Source organism: Biomphalaria glabrata, chromosome 15 (assembly GCF_947242115.1).
Source record: "Biomphalaria glabrata chromosome 15, xgBioGlab47.1, whole genome shotgun sequence".
Classification (NCBI taxonomy): Eukaryota; Metazoa; Mollusca; class Gastropoda; family Planorbidae; genus Biomphalaria; species Biomphalaria glabrata.
Window position 1 is genome coordinate 5,160,053 of NC_074725.1, and position 16,468 is coordinate 5,176,520.

Below are 16,468 nucleotides of genomic sequence, written 5' to 3' on the forward strand. Positions count from 1 at the left end.
CTTCCTAGAGAAGATGTGAGAGTCCGTCTGATATTTGAAGACTTGTGCAAGCCTCTGTACATCAGAATTGAACAAACAAAAACAAAGCATGGTACTAAAATACACAATAGAATACCGCCAAAAAAGTCATTGAAATCTTCGTAATGATTTTTGTAGGGTGCGTAAACCGCGTAGTATATCGAAGTATTCGTTTCTTCATTCAACTCGGCTTCCAGTCGAGCAGAAGTAATAAAGGGGAGATAATACACTACATAGGTCACTACTATAACTGAAACAATGACTTTACCGTGTCTGGCTATGAAAGACGAGTTGAAATGCAGAGGCCTGATGACACAAATGCAACGCTCAATTGAGATAAACATGGTCAGGCCAGACGAGATATCACTCCACATAGCTTTAATATACCAAACTAATGAATAAAAGGATTGACCATTCATAACAATTGGACCCAGCTCAACATCCCATAAAGACCCTTTTGACATTGCAGCTTGGGCCACGGTTCCAATCAGATCAGCGATGGACAGCCAAAACAATGTAAAGTTTCCCCGCTCTCTCAGACCCTGTTTCACAAACACTGTAATGTTTATAATATTTGACACAACACCTAGTCCATTTAGACAGTTAAGTGCCACAATGCCAACCCAGAAGGAAAAATTATACGCAAGCTCGTACGGAATTAAGATTTCCCAGTCAATGTTAACATCAGTCGAGTTGATCATAGCTTTAGTCATTCTGCATGCCTTTAATAAACATGTTTTATAACTGGATATGTCTATATTACTGTTGAAAGTCCAATTTTGTTATTTATAGTATTTGATGCTTTTATAATACTGAACAATTTCTTCCAATGCTGGTTTCGATTCTTTTTAACAAAAACTATATCTTCAATACAAAATGTGACATGAATGACTAGACGATAAAACAATACAGAGTTGTGTCTACGAGATCAATGTGATATATTTAAACTAAGACCAAAATACTTATCCTTAGAATCTCCTTTTTTTTTATAATTGTCAGGTGTGCTCATTGATTAATAGACTAGGTCAGGTCAACTCCATTTTAAAAGATGGAATAAAGATATCAATTTTGGTTTAAGAGATTTGTTCAAAGTACCAGGTACCCCCTCATCCCTCATTATCATTTCCTTCCTTTGAACTACAAAAAAAAACGAATGCCTTGATATCACTTGAGAAGTCCAACTTTATCTTTTAAGTAGATAATTCTAAGCTTCTAGTAGTCATGACTTTGACTTCATGACATCGACCAAAGTGTAATGGTATTGAAAGTGATTCAAGTTCATTGTACCTTTATTTAAAAAAAAGAAAATAAAAACGTTTTTTTTTTTTTCAACTTATGAAATCGAGTTTTCTCTTAAGTAGAAGAATGAAAATTTACCAGAAGTTCTACAAAAAAAAAAAAATAACTCAACAAAGACGGAGAGTGAATTTCCACCTCTCCCCCCCCCCCCACGATCATTCTCTGCCTAATGCTATTGACAAGTATACTTTGAAAACTGCGAGTGTGTGTGTGTGTGTGTGTGTGTGTCGTGATAAACAAGAAGTCGTCTGCTATTATTAAAGAGCCCAATTGGGAATAATCGTTTTCTGTAATGGCAGTAGAGCTAAAAGATGTTAGGCCAGTACCGACATTCTCACAAAACATGCTACATTCATTGCCGACTACCGAGGCTAGTGTTGACAATCTCTTAAAACATGCTACTTCCAGGGCCAATTAGCGAAGCAAGTGTTGATAATCTCTTAAAACATGCTACTTCCAGGGCCAATTAGCGAAGCAAGTGTTGATAATCTCAAAAACAAAACATGCTACTTCCAGGGCCAATTAGCGAAGCAAGTGTTGATAATCTCAAAAACAAAACATGTTACATCCAGGGCCAATTAGCGAAGCCAGTGTTGACAATCTCAAAAAAAACATGTTACATCCAGGGCCAACTAGCGAAGCAAGTGTTGACAATCTCAAAAAAACATGTTACATCCAGGGCCAACTAGCGAAGCAAGTGTTGACAATCTCAAAAAAACATGTTACATCCAGGGCCAACTAGCGAAGCAAGTGTTGACAATCTCAAAAAAACATGTTACATCCAGGGCCAACTAGCGAAGCCAGTGTTGACAATCTCAAAAAAACATGTTACATCCAGGGCCAACTAGCGAAGCAAGTGTTGACAATCTCAAAAAAACATGTTACATCCAGGGCCAACTAGCGAAGCAAGTGTTGACAATCTCAAAAAAACATGTTACATCCAGGGCCAACTAGCGAAGCAAGTGTTGACAATCTCAAAAAAACATGTTACATCCAGGGCCAACTAGTGAAGCCAGTGTTGACAATCTCAAAAAAACATGTTACATCCAGGGCCAACTAGCGAAGCCAGTGTTGACAATCTCAAAAACAAAACATGTTACATCCAGGGCCAACTAGCGAAGCCAGTGTTGACAATCTCAAAAAAACATGTTACATCCAGGGCCAACTAGCGAAGCAAGTGTTGACAATCTCAAAAAACATGTTACATCCAGGGCCAACTAGCGAAGCCAGTGTTGACAATCTTAAAAAAACATGTTACATCCAGGGCCAACTAGCGAAGCAAGTGTTGATAATCTCAAAAACAAAACATGTTACATCCAGGGCCAATTAGCGAGGCCAGTGTTGACAATCTCAAAAAAACTTGTTACATCCAGGGCCAACTAGCGAGGCCAGTGTTGACAATCTTAAAAAATCATGTTACATCCAGGGCCAAATAGCGAGGCCAGTGTTGACAATCTAAAAATCATGTTACATCCAGGGCCAATTAGCGAGGCCAGTGTTGACAATCTCAAAAAAACATGTTACATCCAGGGCCAACTAGCGAAGCCAGTGTTGACAATCTCAAAAAAACATGTTACATCCAGGGCCAATTAGCGAGGCCAGTGTTGACAATCTCAAAAAAACATGTTACATCCAGGGCCAACTAGCGAAGCCAGTGTTGACAATCTCAAAAAATCATGTTACATCCAGGGCCAATTAGCGAGGCCAGTGTTGACAATCTAAAAATCATGTTACATCCAGGGCCAACTAGCGAAGCCAGTGTTGACAATCTCAAAAAAACATGTTACATCCAGGGCCAATTAGCGAGGCCAGTGTTGACAATCTCAAAAAAACATGTTACATCCAGGGCCAACTAGCGAAGCCAGTGTTAACAATCTCAAAAAATCATGTTACATCCAGGGCCAATTAGCGAGGCCAGTGTTGACAATCTCAAAAAAACATGTTACATCCAAGGCCAATTAGCGAGGCCAGTGTTGAAAATCTCATAAAACATGTTACATCCAGGAAAAATTAGCGAGGCCAGTGTTGACAATCTCATAAAACATGTGTGTCCTGTTTTTTACTTGAAATATTGTAGATTGTTGTTTGCTGAGTTGGTAATCGAAACTCTCAAGTTTGTTTGGCGTGATCATTTCTTTGTAGATAGCTGTCCTTGTGCTTCCCGATGCCCATTGGTCGAGCCACTCTTCTTTATGATTGATGGCTAACTTTAACTTGAGAGAAATGTAGTTTACAGGTATGTCTGATTGTTGCATGGATGACAGTCTATAAGCCTTATCATATCCGATGATGCCTATGTGCCCAGGGATCCAATCTAAAGTGAGTGTTGTATTAGATTTTGATCTTATACGGTGGATTCTCATGATAAGTGTTGTTAACTCTCCTGGGATAGATGAGGTGTTGCATCCGTCGTCCATAATTGTACCTGTGACAAAGGTTTCCAAACCAAAGGAAATGAATGACTTTAGACCTGTTTCACTTACGTCCATTGTGTCTAAATGTTTAGAAAAAACTGGTTAAACTGGTATTCTAGAAATAAAAAATCACCCTTTGGGTCGGGATATTGTGATTTTACCATCACAAAAGAGATACAAGACATCGATAGCAAAGACAATCAGACACAAACACTCTTTTGTTCCCCTAGCAATCAAATCATTAAATAGAATCAATCTGATATAAACTTTTCACATGTAAATTATGAGTGAGTTTTGTGAGATTGTACATTATATTTTTATAGTTATAATGTTTTGTTTGGTGTAATGCACACATTGTAAAACAAATTTCCTTACGGAAAATAAAGATTATTATTATTATTATTAAGTCACTGCTTGAAGAGTGGATTAAGAATCCATAAAGACAACACTATCTGTGGTCTTTTAATTCTTTCTCTCCTAATAGACGATGCCAACGTTGATTTGAACTCATTAAACTAAATTGGTTTTTGGATTTATAAACTTTAATGTGTGTTGTGTAAAAAGAGCATGCATTCTCATATAATTCAATACCAATATAACATTTTCTGATAACAAATAAAAAAGTTATTGAAGTTAAACCATAACAGGATAGTGAAATACAAATGAGACACTTTCAACATTATGAACACAGTATTATACAAAATCCTATAATCTTAAGCCAGTGATGCCCAAAGTACGGCCCGCGGGCCAGAACCGGCCCGCGATGTGGTTCCATCCAACCCGCCAAAATGTCGGCACAAAAATTAGATAATCCTCCCCCCCCTTAAAATAGTTGTAAATGTATTTTTTACCTTCGTTAGGGCCCTCACTTTTTCTGTGATGGATTGATACATGACCTTTAACGAGTGGGCGATTATGAGTTTATGAAATGTAACTCTGAATGTAGAATCTACCAGGAAAAGTAAATGGATCTTTTTTGTGGAACTTGATAATAAGCCAACATAGTTTGTTTTGTAAAGAAAGTCTCTAGGGCTGTTTGAAACAAAAAAAAAACAACATATACAGCGGCATTATAAAACAAATATGAAAGCCTTCTTGGTTTGAGCCGCGTCTTGGTTAAACTACGCCTAGAGATTGGAGGACTGATGAGAATATTTTCTGAAAAGAGACAAGAAAATAAGTTGGTGGTAAAGGTAGTCACAATGTTGCTCACATTTTAAGTAGAGAAATGAAACCATTTTAAGACGCGTAAAAAATGATTAATGTAAGTACTATATCCAATAGTTTCAAATATCTGCCGGTGAATCTTGATTTCATTTTTCGTGCCTTTTTGTTGATGTGGCCCGCGACACGCGTTTCGAAAGTTAAAATGGCCCGCAGGTCGAATTAGGTTGAGCATCAGTGTCTTAAGTGAACAATTTGTGTGTGTGTATATATATATATATGTTGACCTCAAGTAACCCTTCATTAGTTTGAGGGGCGAGAAGCTTCTTTCACCAGACTACAAAATTACGGCTGATGCCGCACGTAAGATTGGCGTTTTCCATATTGAATGACACCCCAAAATGACAATTTGTGTGTATATGTTTCCGTATATTTTAAGGACTTTTTCGTATATATTGCGATTTCGGGTGATTTCCAGGAGCTCCTGGTAAATCGACAGGGGGGCGCAGGAAATCTGTTTTAAGTTATAAAATGGTTTAATTTTATAATTTATACACCTTGAATTAGCGCGGGTCCTATGAAAGTGCGGGTCCTTTGAAAGTGGGGGCCCACTACGGTCGCATAGGTTGCAGTGGCCTAAGACCGGCCATGCAAAATAGCGGCGTATGCTGCGCCGCCGGTCGACTACTATTGTTATAAACCTGGTGGTGAGACAGATGGAGGTAGTGCTGTGTTTGTAATCAAGCGAGTGGTCAAGCGACGCTCCATCCAGTGTGTTAGAGTCAAGACACTTCACGCAATGTGACCAGTACGAGGCGAAGTCAGAACTAGGACGGTGTGTGAAGTCAGTCCGAAACAGTGACAAGGTTTTTGTACAGTGAGCGTTAATATTGTTGCCAATTGTGATGTATTTGAAATTAAACTGTTACTGATACCTTGGAGCCCTGAGTTGTGAGGTTCTTTAAGTTCGTTGTTTCGTGTGGTGCAGGTTGCAGAGAGCCTTGATAGTGGGAGATACGTATATATATATATAAAGTGTAAAGATATATATTGTAATAACTTAAGTGAGGCAACTCAACGAGGCACATATATGTTTATTTACACGACATCACAGGTACACAAAACAACATCTTTCTCAGCACAGTCATATATATATATATAGTTACACTCCTCAGCCAACGCCGCCTACGCTGGCTCGGATATGTTCGCCTGATGGAGGACAATCGCATCCCAAAAATGATTCTGTACGGGCAACTCGCATTTGGCTCAAGAAAAACTTGTCGCCGCCACCTCCGTTACGTGGATGTGATAAAACGGGATTTAAAATCAGTGAACATTGATACTGACCATTGGGAAGACAAATCCCTAGACTGCACTAGCTGGAGACATTGGCGGATCCAGGAGGGGGGCAGAAGTTGGAGGGGGGGGGGCGGACGAAATTAGTTGAATTACTATTTCTATATATTATATTACATCGCTACACTTCTGGTATCTTGGCCTATTCGGTGAGGTGGGGATTGGGAGCGATTGCTTCTACTGCCCTCCCCACTGTAGCCCTCTGAGTGTGGGGGCGGTTCTATTTTTATGTAGAAATCATAGTTTGTGAACAAAATTAGTTGAATATCTATATAATTTAAGCTACATATTGATATTTGAGCCCATTAGTATATTATGTCATATACACACTCTAATCTCAAACTTTATCATTAGTAAATATAAAATGAAAAAAAGGGTTGTACCAGGTAGGAGGAGCGATACATGCAATCGCCTTCCGCCCATCGGACAAACCAATACTTTTTTCTTTTTGTAAAGAAATTACAATTTGTTTTTAAAAATTCACTAATATAATTTATATATGCTATAAATTAAATTCTTATATCGAGTCGCCATACCCCTATTCTTTAATGCCAAATACAATCATTAGCAGAAATTATAAAAAGGAGCGAGGATTAACGTTCTCACTATACCGCCCTCTCCCCTTTCCAGACGAAAACATGACATTTAAAAACAGAATAGTCAAATATGGCGAAAGAGTTGCACATGAATTTATCATAATTTGTAAAAGGAAGATTTTGTTTGGGAAAATTTAGAATTCATACATAATTTTCAAGTATAAGAGTAACGATTGAGAAGAGTTCTGAACCATATTCTTTTTTTTTTCTTCCTAGTCGCCCTTTTCCGACGTTTACTGAATCTGATATTTTCTATTGTATAAATAAATTTGGGGCAATAACTAACAGTTTATGCTTGAATCCTAAAAATACAAAATAATTTAGAGTACAATCTAATTGGTCCATATTTTTCCTCCCACTTCCAAAATATTTTGTTTAGAGCTTTGAATTATAATTCTGTAACAAAACTAAGTTACAAACAGGCCTATTGAACAAAATGTATCACTTACAAATGAGCTTTTTTTTAAATATAATTTTTTGAATATTTTTTTTTCGGCGGCGATCCTTAACTCCCTAATCTAAATATGTGGAGTATCTTATCTTTTCAAGGAACAAATCGGTTGTATTTGCGATGTAGTAAAGGCCTATAAATTCATACAAGAATATTTTTCAGAAAAACATTATTCATAATGTCCTTTTTTAATAGGATGAATAATGAGCTGTAGACGTCAGGAGAAAGCGTTCCTGCAGCAAAGAATGCAAGAAAACGCTTTCGACGTCGAGGATTCGCCCCGAACCCCACTGGAGGAGCATACGTATCTCCCCCAGACCCCCTGGTTGTCAAGAGAATGTCCTCAACATGGCTGTTTTTTTGTGTTTTTTGCCGAAGGTTGAGAAACACTGTTGTTGTTTTTTTATTCTCATGTATATATATGCTGTACGCGCGTTTATGCATAGGGTTAGGGTTTACTGGGCGTTAGGGTTGTAAGAGTGTTACTCCTTTAATATAACCAACATTGCTTCACAAAAGCTAAAATAAAGATAGAGAAAAATGTAAAAGTAGAGTTTGGAAGAGAAATTGAAAATCTTTCTTTTTTTCAGACATTCTTAAAACACAAATTGAAAGCAATGAATATTTATGACTGTTATAATGCGAGTTCTTTTAAACTGTTGAATATTTCTATGCAAGGACAGTATACATTGTAACAGTTTCAATATATATTTAGTATACAAAACTTTACAATGCAACTCCAACAATCTCTCCTTACAACTCCAAATTCTAACTTCCCATTCCAAATTCTGACAAACTCACATTACAAAATTAGGCCTTAAATACCTTTTTCTCCACAGTATTCTTCACAGTACTCTCCAAAGTACTCTCCACAGTACTCACATGTACCTGTACGAACACACCACGCAGACACTTGTATTGCCTCGCGTCTCACAGTCACCCAGACATATCGAATCAACAAACATCTTTCTCTCATCCAGACATTGACACATGGCCCTCTCGTCTCTCGAGTCTCCGCAGTGACTTACAGTGTATTTTTTAAAATTGTAAATACCCTTTTTAATAGCCCCCGATTGAGAGAACGCCGCTAATAGGTATGGACAGTATAGAGGAAGTACGACAGTTACACTGGGCAGGGCACTCATCCCGTATGCCTTTTTGGTGAGCTGAAAAGTGCCAAGAAACATTTTAGTGACGCCAACTTTAGCTGACATTGAAGAGAGCCCCTGGTTGCAGGCGGCTTTAGAATGAGACATCTGTCGATCGTTTACAAAGGCCGCGGGATACACATTTGAGACCAAAAGAAAATCCACTGTCGAGGACAGACGTACGTGACGAAAAGAAAATCTATATCGACCAGCGGCGGACAACGGTTATGTCTGCGTTGGATGTGGCAAAGTATGTAGGTCGCAGATTGGACTGCGCTGAAATTGACTTAAAACCATTTGATTAGAAACCCGTTGATTTGGTACTTACATTAAATAATGGAACATCTGAAGATTATCTTTTTATCTTTTTAAATATTCCAATCGATCCTCCAATCTCTAGGCAAAGTTTAACAATCTGTTACAAATGAACAGTGACAAGTAGAGGTCAACGTGTAACCCCAGCGAGATGACACAGCAGCCAGTGTTCTATGGAATCTACGTGTATAAACAAAGACAGGATATGACGTGCCCTCACGTGTTGTTCCAGAGGACGAACTGATCTACAAAGGGGGCAGTGTTACAAATGAACAGTAACAGTTAGAAAGTGTGACCTCGGCGAGATGACACTGCAGCAGGTGTTCTCTGGAATCGACATGTATAAACAACGACAGGATGTGATGTTTCCTCCCGTGTTGTTCCAGAGGATACTAGCAGAGTTTTTGCAATATTGGACAAGCGATTAGGGACTCTATATAAGCCATAGAGTTAATGTGAAAGTCAGTCGTGAGTGAGTTGTGAGTAAGCCGTTACAGTCGATACAGACGATGTAAGACGTGTGCGGCTCTAGTGGAAGTGAAATGTGTACGACTCGATGCAAGTTAACTAGGGTAGAGTTAACTGGAGTGGACTACTGTCGTTAAAGTCTATGCAGCGAACTACAGTGGACTTGAGCCGTTACAGTCGATACAGTCGGTGTAAGACGTGTACGGCTCTGATTCGGTAGACTTGAGTACGACTTGGTTCAGCTTTGGGAGACCTGGAGCGACACTGGGAAGTGTGTCGTTGGTCTGTTCTGTGGAATACGGCTCGATGCAAGTTGAGAAGAGATGAATTGCAACGAAGTGAAGAGATGAATTGCAACGAAGTATAGCTAACTGTAAACTGACAGATATTGTACAGTCTTCTACGCTACATGTTACAGTAACAAATTGTTAGAGTTAATAGTCAATAAAGTTATATGAAACTGAAAGTTTAGTCGTCAAGTTCTTTGCAGTGTTTTTATTTGTGTGCCTACTAGTACATTTAGCCAGAAGATTCAGAAATACGTAACAAATCGTTTATTGAGAATGCCGTCATATTTGTTTCATAATGCCATTTCTATGTTGTTCTTTTTTTAAAAGCTGCTCACACATTATGTACAAATTCAATACGTTGGCTTATTATCATGTTCCACAAAAAAGTAAAGATCTGTCATTTTATCCTATAGACTCTAATTCAGAGTCCCATTTCATAAACGCACAATGTTAAAGGTCTTGGTGCCAATCCATCAGAGAAAAAGCGAGGGCCCTAACGTAGGTAAAAATATAAAAAAAAATTGAGGTGGAAAAAAAAAGAGGGGATTTTCTTCACTTCATGCCGACATTTCGGCGGGCCGGAAGGAACGACGTCGCGGGCCGGATCTGACCCGCGGGCCGTATTCTGAGCATCACCGCCTTAGGCGAATCTTTAAAAAAATGGTGTCAAGATAAAATAACCAATAAGAAAGGGCTACGAAGAGCAATGTGCCAGGACATCCGCTGTGTCATCAGCAGCAGACGCTTTAGCAGGCTAGGTCACGTTCACAGAATGCCACTGTATGGTGATCTAACAGAAGGCAGGAGAGCCGCTGGTCATCCACTTTTACGGTATACGGATGTATGCAAACGCGACAAGCAGCTCTTCAAAGTCGACACCAACAGTTGGGGAAAAAGTGGCTCTGAATACATCCACATGAAGAGCGAGCATAACGGAAGGGTCACGGATTGCAGATGCCATACACAAGAGCACCAGAAAGAACGTGTAACAGCGCTCGGTGATTACAGATGCCTAACCTGTGACCGCAGCTGTGTATCAAGGATTCGCCTCTTTGGTCACACAAGTCGCAAAGAGAAAAGATCTTTTCTCGAGACGTAAAAATGCCACAGTGTGTTGATTAGAGATGCATGACTAAATGAAACTGAAACAGACACAAAATAGGGCAGTGAGATTCAAAACAAACGAATATTCACATTTGACTAGAGTAACACATTTAGTAAAATCACTAAATTTAGAAGCCTTCAGAACAGAAGACCTAAAAGTAAAGTAGCAATTATACATAAAACACTGAACCATAATCTTCAAATACGAAAACAAAATCTAATAAAATACTCAGAAAGACACAAAGATACAGAAACATTTCTCATCCCATATGCTAGGACAAATTTGTACAAACGTTCCTTCCTCTCTAGTGCTATTAGAGCATGGAATGGGTTGCCTGAGCTAGCCAGGAAAACCAGTTACTTAGCAGAAATTAAGGTCATTGGTTAATATGCACGACTGCATGCATGACGCGTAGGATGTAATCATTTTCTTTTTAAGTAACGTCTGTATTAAATAAGATAAGATAAGAAGATGTATCCTAATAATGGAATAAGAAAAGTGAATTTATCTTTTCGGTTGATCTTTTCCCGTCTTTCCGACTCTATTATATGCTGGCCTATTATACGGCGTTCATTTTTATATGGGTCTAAGACATGGACACTATACAGAAAACAACAAAGACTACTTGAGCGCTTTCACCAATGGTGCTTGCGCTCCATCATTGACATACGGTGGCAAGACCGCACTACAAACAGCGATGTCCTTGCGAACGCCGGTATGGACAGTATAGATTGACTTCTTATGGTCCGACAGCCACGCTGGGTAGGGCACGTATCCATGTATGGGGGACGAACGTATGCCAAAGGAAGTCTTATTTGATGAGCTTAAAGATGGTCGACGTAACAGAGGCGCTCCACGGAAACGCATCAAAGACCAGCTTAGGCACCAGCTTGCCTTAGCTGACATAGAAGAGAGCACCTGATTGCATGCGGCCTCAGAACAAGACAGCTGGCGGTCACACACAAAGGCCGCGGGATACACTTTTGAGACCAAAAGAAAATCCGCAGCCGAGGACAGGCGCAGACGGCGAAAAGAAAATCTAAATCGACCACCTGCGGACAATAGTTATGCTTGACCTGAGTGTGGCAAAATATGTAGGTCACAGTTGGGGCTGCGCAGCCACAGTAAATACTGCATTCCTCACTGATCTTCGGACTCGAAGACAAGCCTTATTATTATTATTTATACAGCGTTCACGAACAAGAAGCTGTTTCGAGAGTATTTGATTGTTACAAACCTTTAATCTGAGCAGACGAGTAGAATAACAGTACACAAACATATATTACAAGTTGAATGAACATGTTTATTAAATGCCCGCTACTTTCATAACAACTACAGTTTTTATTGTTTCTTAAAATCTGTATGATTACATTTTTAAAATGCTCATCATTCGACTGGCAGAGTTGGTCGTTCGTTAAGATTACTATCAACTAGACCTCTACTAAGTAGGATGTTTCAAGGATAACTGGAACACGTGACTCGGTCGTTAAATTCAACTAATTGCACACTGGCGTCATCGACCAAATGTGACTAAAATTCTCAGCCATAATGACTCGTGTTATGTATCCTAATGATCTAATCAATCACGTCACAGGACATATTAATATGTAAACCCAAGAACCGGTAGTTAAAAATTCAAAGTAAGAGGGAGTTTACTTTTAGATAACACACATTCAACACAATTTATCGTTTGGTAATTGTCTATTTATAGTATCTAGGGGAAACGACTTTAAAAAATAAGCATCAACATAAAAGAGCTATTTAAAAAAAGCTATCATTTGAAATGTGAATATAGATAGATGATAAGATGATAAACCAAATACGATATGATTTTAAATGTTGGTAAACCAGGGCATGAAACAGATATTTGAGTGAAGATTGTTCTGCCTTTTCGATTCGCACAAATCGAACAGTATACATCTCTCAGAGTCTCTATAATTAATCGTTGTGCAATGATAATTCATAACTCTCTATATTTAAATAGACAGTGCTTTATGTAATACAAATATATTCACCATTACAACATAGCTCTATAATCACATATTTAAGCGTATTTACATGAAAAAATCAAAAGATATAATACATAAAAAAAATAGCTTTGCTTAAACGAAAAGTTGCACCATGTTAAACTTTTCTTCCACCAAGACATTGTTTTGGAAAACCATCTTTCCAGACGACAATGTCTTTTATTTTACATTTTGGTTTGGACAGGTCGCCATGAACTGTTTGACAGCGTTTACCATTCTGTCTAACATTGTCAATATGATTGTGTTCGAAAGACTCGATATCACCAACAGAGTCAACTTTACTTTATTTTGTTTGTCCTGGAGTGACCTTCTAGGGGCCTTCTTTCTTACCATAATGACCGTCGGGTACGCTGGAGATGTCCAGCTTGGATCCTTTGTCTTAGACGGCTACTCGTTACAGACATTTGTTTGGACGTTTAGGACAGTCTGTGTAGACCTCTCGTCGGGACTGACCATCTTCATTTCAATAGAGCGCTGCATCTGCGTCACCAGGCCGTTTTTCTTCAATACTTCTTTCATTGCCAGGCACGGGAAAAAAATTGTGGTCATCACCATCGTCTTTTTCATCTTCTATTATTTGCCTATCGGCACAGGTGTTTATTTTCGTGCGACATTCAACGGGGAGACAAATACCACCAAGTATTTCATGATCTTTACTGACCTGAATATCAGTTACCAAAAATTTAACGATTCCTTCATGGGTTCTCTCGTTTTTGTGGTAGGACCTATACTTGCATTCATCTGTTCAGTTCTGTTGCTTAGAGGCTTGAAAAGGTCTTCGGCAGTTAGGATGAGAAACGCTGAATCTACTCACTTTGTTCAGCCCTGCAATGGCCAATATTTATCGAACAAAGAAAGGAGGATGGTGAAAATGGTTTTTGTCCTGACGTGGCTGTACCTTGTCTCCACGCTGCCTCAGGGTGCTGCTGTTGTCATCTACGATTATTATCATACCTACGATTCTGAAGAAAAGGAAACAGAAACAAGAAACCTGATTCTTATAGTGGAGCCTTTAAATTATTACATTACGTGCGTGTACGGGGCGTTCAGTTTCTTTGTTTATTACTTTTTTAACTCTTCGTATCGAAACAAGTTTCACAAAATATTTCTGCTGTGAATGTAAACTGGATAAAAATCGGCGATGTCTAGTCTAGGCATCACTTTTAAAAATGGATATTAGATATGATTATATTTGTATGTAATTTACTCCACACAACTCCCCCTTTGCAGACACTGCGCCCACCCCTTTGAAACCATAAACCATATCCTCTTTGAAATCCCCCCCCCTAATCCACCTTAGGCAGACCCTACTCCCACTACAGCCCAACATAACCAACACCCTGTACGGCAGTGCTGAACAACTGAAGAAAACAGCACACTTTTTTTCCTTGGCACAGTCTGCAAAAGAGCTCACGGCTCAGCAGCAATAAAGCTGGCTAGAAGAAGAAGAAGAAGAATGTAATTTACAGGTTATTTGTGGTATTCACACTAACAAGTTAATCACAGTTCGTTGTTCAAATTTTGATTTAACTCAAAATATAATACTGTAAGAAAGAACAAGAAGGGAAAGAGATATGCAGAAATGAGGTGGCGATGTAAGGAAACTTAGAGGAAGACAAAGAGAAGAAGATAGAGAGATTTTGTGAATAAAATTAACAAGGTCAAGGACGCCATAGTCATAGTTCAATGTGATCTACTTAATATGAACAAAAATATTTTGTGCTACATTGAAAAGTGATTAGAAATTTGATAATAAGAAGTGCTGAAAAGTGCAAACAAATTCTTGTATATCAACAGACGTACTACAAGTATAAATACATCACTAGGGACCAAACGTGTAATAAGAGAAATGGAAATGGGTGAATAAAATGTCACGATATAAGAGACTACACTTGCCAGGGCACGAGCCAATAACACCGGAAACGACAAACCCACCTAGCAGTAACGCAGTGCCCAGCGGACTAGACCATGGAGATCTCTAACAAAAACATCTATCTCAGTGTTTTCCAGACTTTTTCTTTGACGGAACATTTCCCATTTTCGGAGAATTCAACGGAACCCTTAGCTTGTTTTTTAATTTCCCAGTGGTTTTAAATAAAACAAAATAAGAAGAATTAAACCGTGAAATTCAAAGCTTCTTATTGCATCACTTCCTGACAACCAGTACACAAACACAACAAACGATGACGTAATATATATGCGCAATTTTACATTCTCCTTATTTTCATCTTTTCTTGTTTTCATCCTTGAAGAGGTTGCGCTAATTAACCCAATGAAAGGAAATTTTGTTATTCGTAGTTTGTCAAATAGTGTACATATTGTCTATTATTATTTCTCTCTTATCTTATCTTATAGAATGCAAACGTTACTTCGAAAAAGCAGATGATTCTCTATCCTGTCTCTATATTTCTCTATATTTCAGTGTTTACCATATTCTAACTTTAAAGTACAACTGTTGTTGTTTTTTTTAAATGTAACTCAAGTCCAAGCATGATGGAACAGAAACATGAAAGAAAAACTTGAGATAACAGCGCTGCTTTTACATCCAAAGGCATTACTCTCATAACCCAAGGGACTTGACTGGTTTAATATGTAGGTAGCAGACTTTTAGGATGCAAAAAATATATTCTTATTTGTATATGTAGTACAGTAAAGACGAATATCCTTTTTTTTTTCTTACATTTTTTGGGTTGATATAGATCGAGAAAACTAGAAGAAAAAGACCCAATTTTTTAAATTATGGAATTAAACATGAAATTTTAAAGGTTTTAAAATTCCTCAAACAAGAAGAATGTCTTGTTCTTTGTACACCTAAAATTATTATAAACATTAAATGAAAGGACACCAATTAGAGATGTAATTTCCCTCCTCAGTCCTCATTAGTCTTTCCATAATGGCTTTGGCCATTAAATCTTTGAACAAAATGTAACATACTGTTGTGAATTTCACATGTAATGTAAAAGAGAAAATGGAGTGTGAACTTCTATTGTGTGTGCTATCGTGCAAACGTTGGATCTAATTATATATTGTTATTTGTAATGCACAATTGTAAAACACGTTTTTTCATGGATAATAAAGATTATTATTACTATTATTCCGTTGGCAATGGACTAGTATTCATTTTTCTGGCACCCTGTCAAGCTTCGTTAGAGAGAAACACAATTCATTGAAGTTCCTTTAACGGTGTCCACCAACGGATTTACAGGTGATGTGTCAGGTTCGCAGCAGTACTGTCGTCTGGCATAGAGAATCTTCTTGAGGATTTTAAGGGCCTTGAAAATATCTGTGAGGTCAGTTGTAATTCACCCCTTAGTCGATATAACAAGGTAGCCTATATTGTTATTAGATAACTTCCATAACCGCTTAATCTCCAAGCTTAGGTTCCCATATTTTATTTGTTTTTCCATTTCGGTTTTCCTTATATTATGGGGTAGTGGCCAATGATGGTAGAGGTTTTTCCTTTTATGTCAATATTATTATTATTAAAACTGATGATCTAATGTAATGAAATGTCGTTTGTATGATTAGCGATTCACGAGAATGCTATGAGGTCAAATCAATAACCAACTAACTTATCACCTAATGTCAGATACTTATTAGAGTTAGATGACGTTATAATCATCTGTCTCTATTAATAACGCTTTACAAGGATGCTACGTGACCAGAACATAGGCTTACCAGCTAACGTCAGGTACTCGGTACTCCTTAGAGTTGGGTGAACAAATAGGTGACCAGAGCTCCTTCAGGGTCAAAATAAACATTACCCGTAGTTTTAACTCTAGACCCCGCGGTTCGGAACCGAAGCGCTTTCCAACTC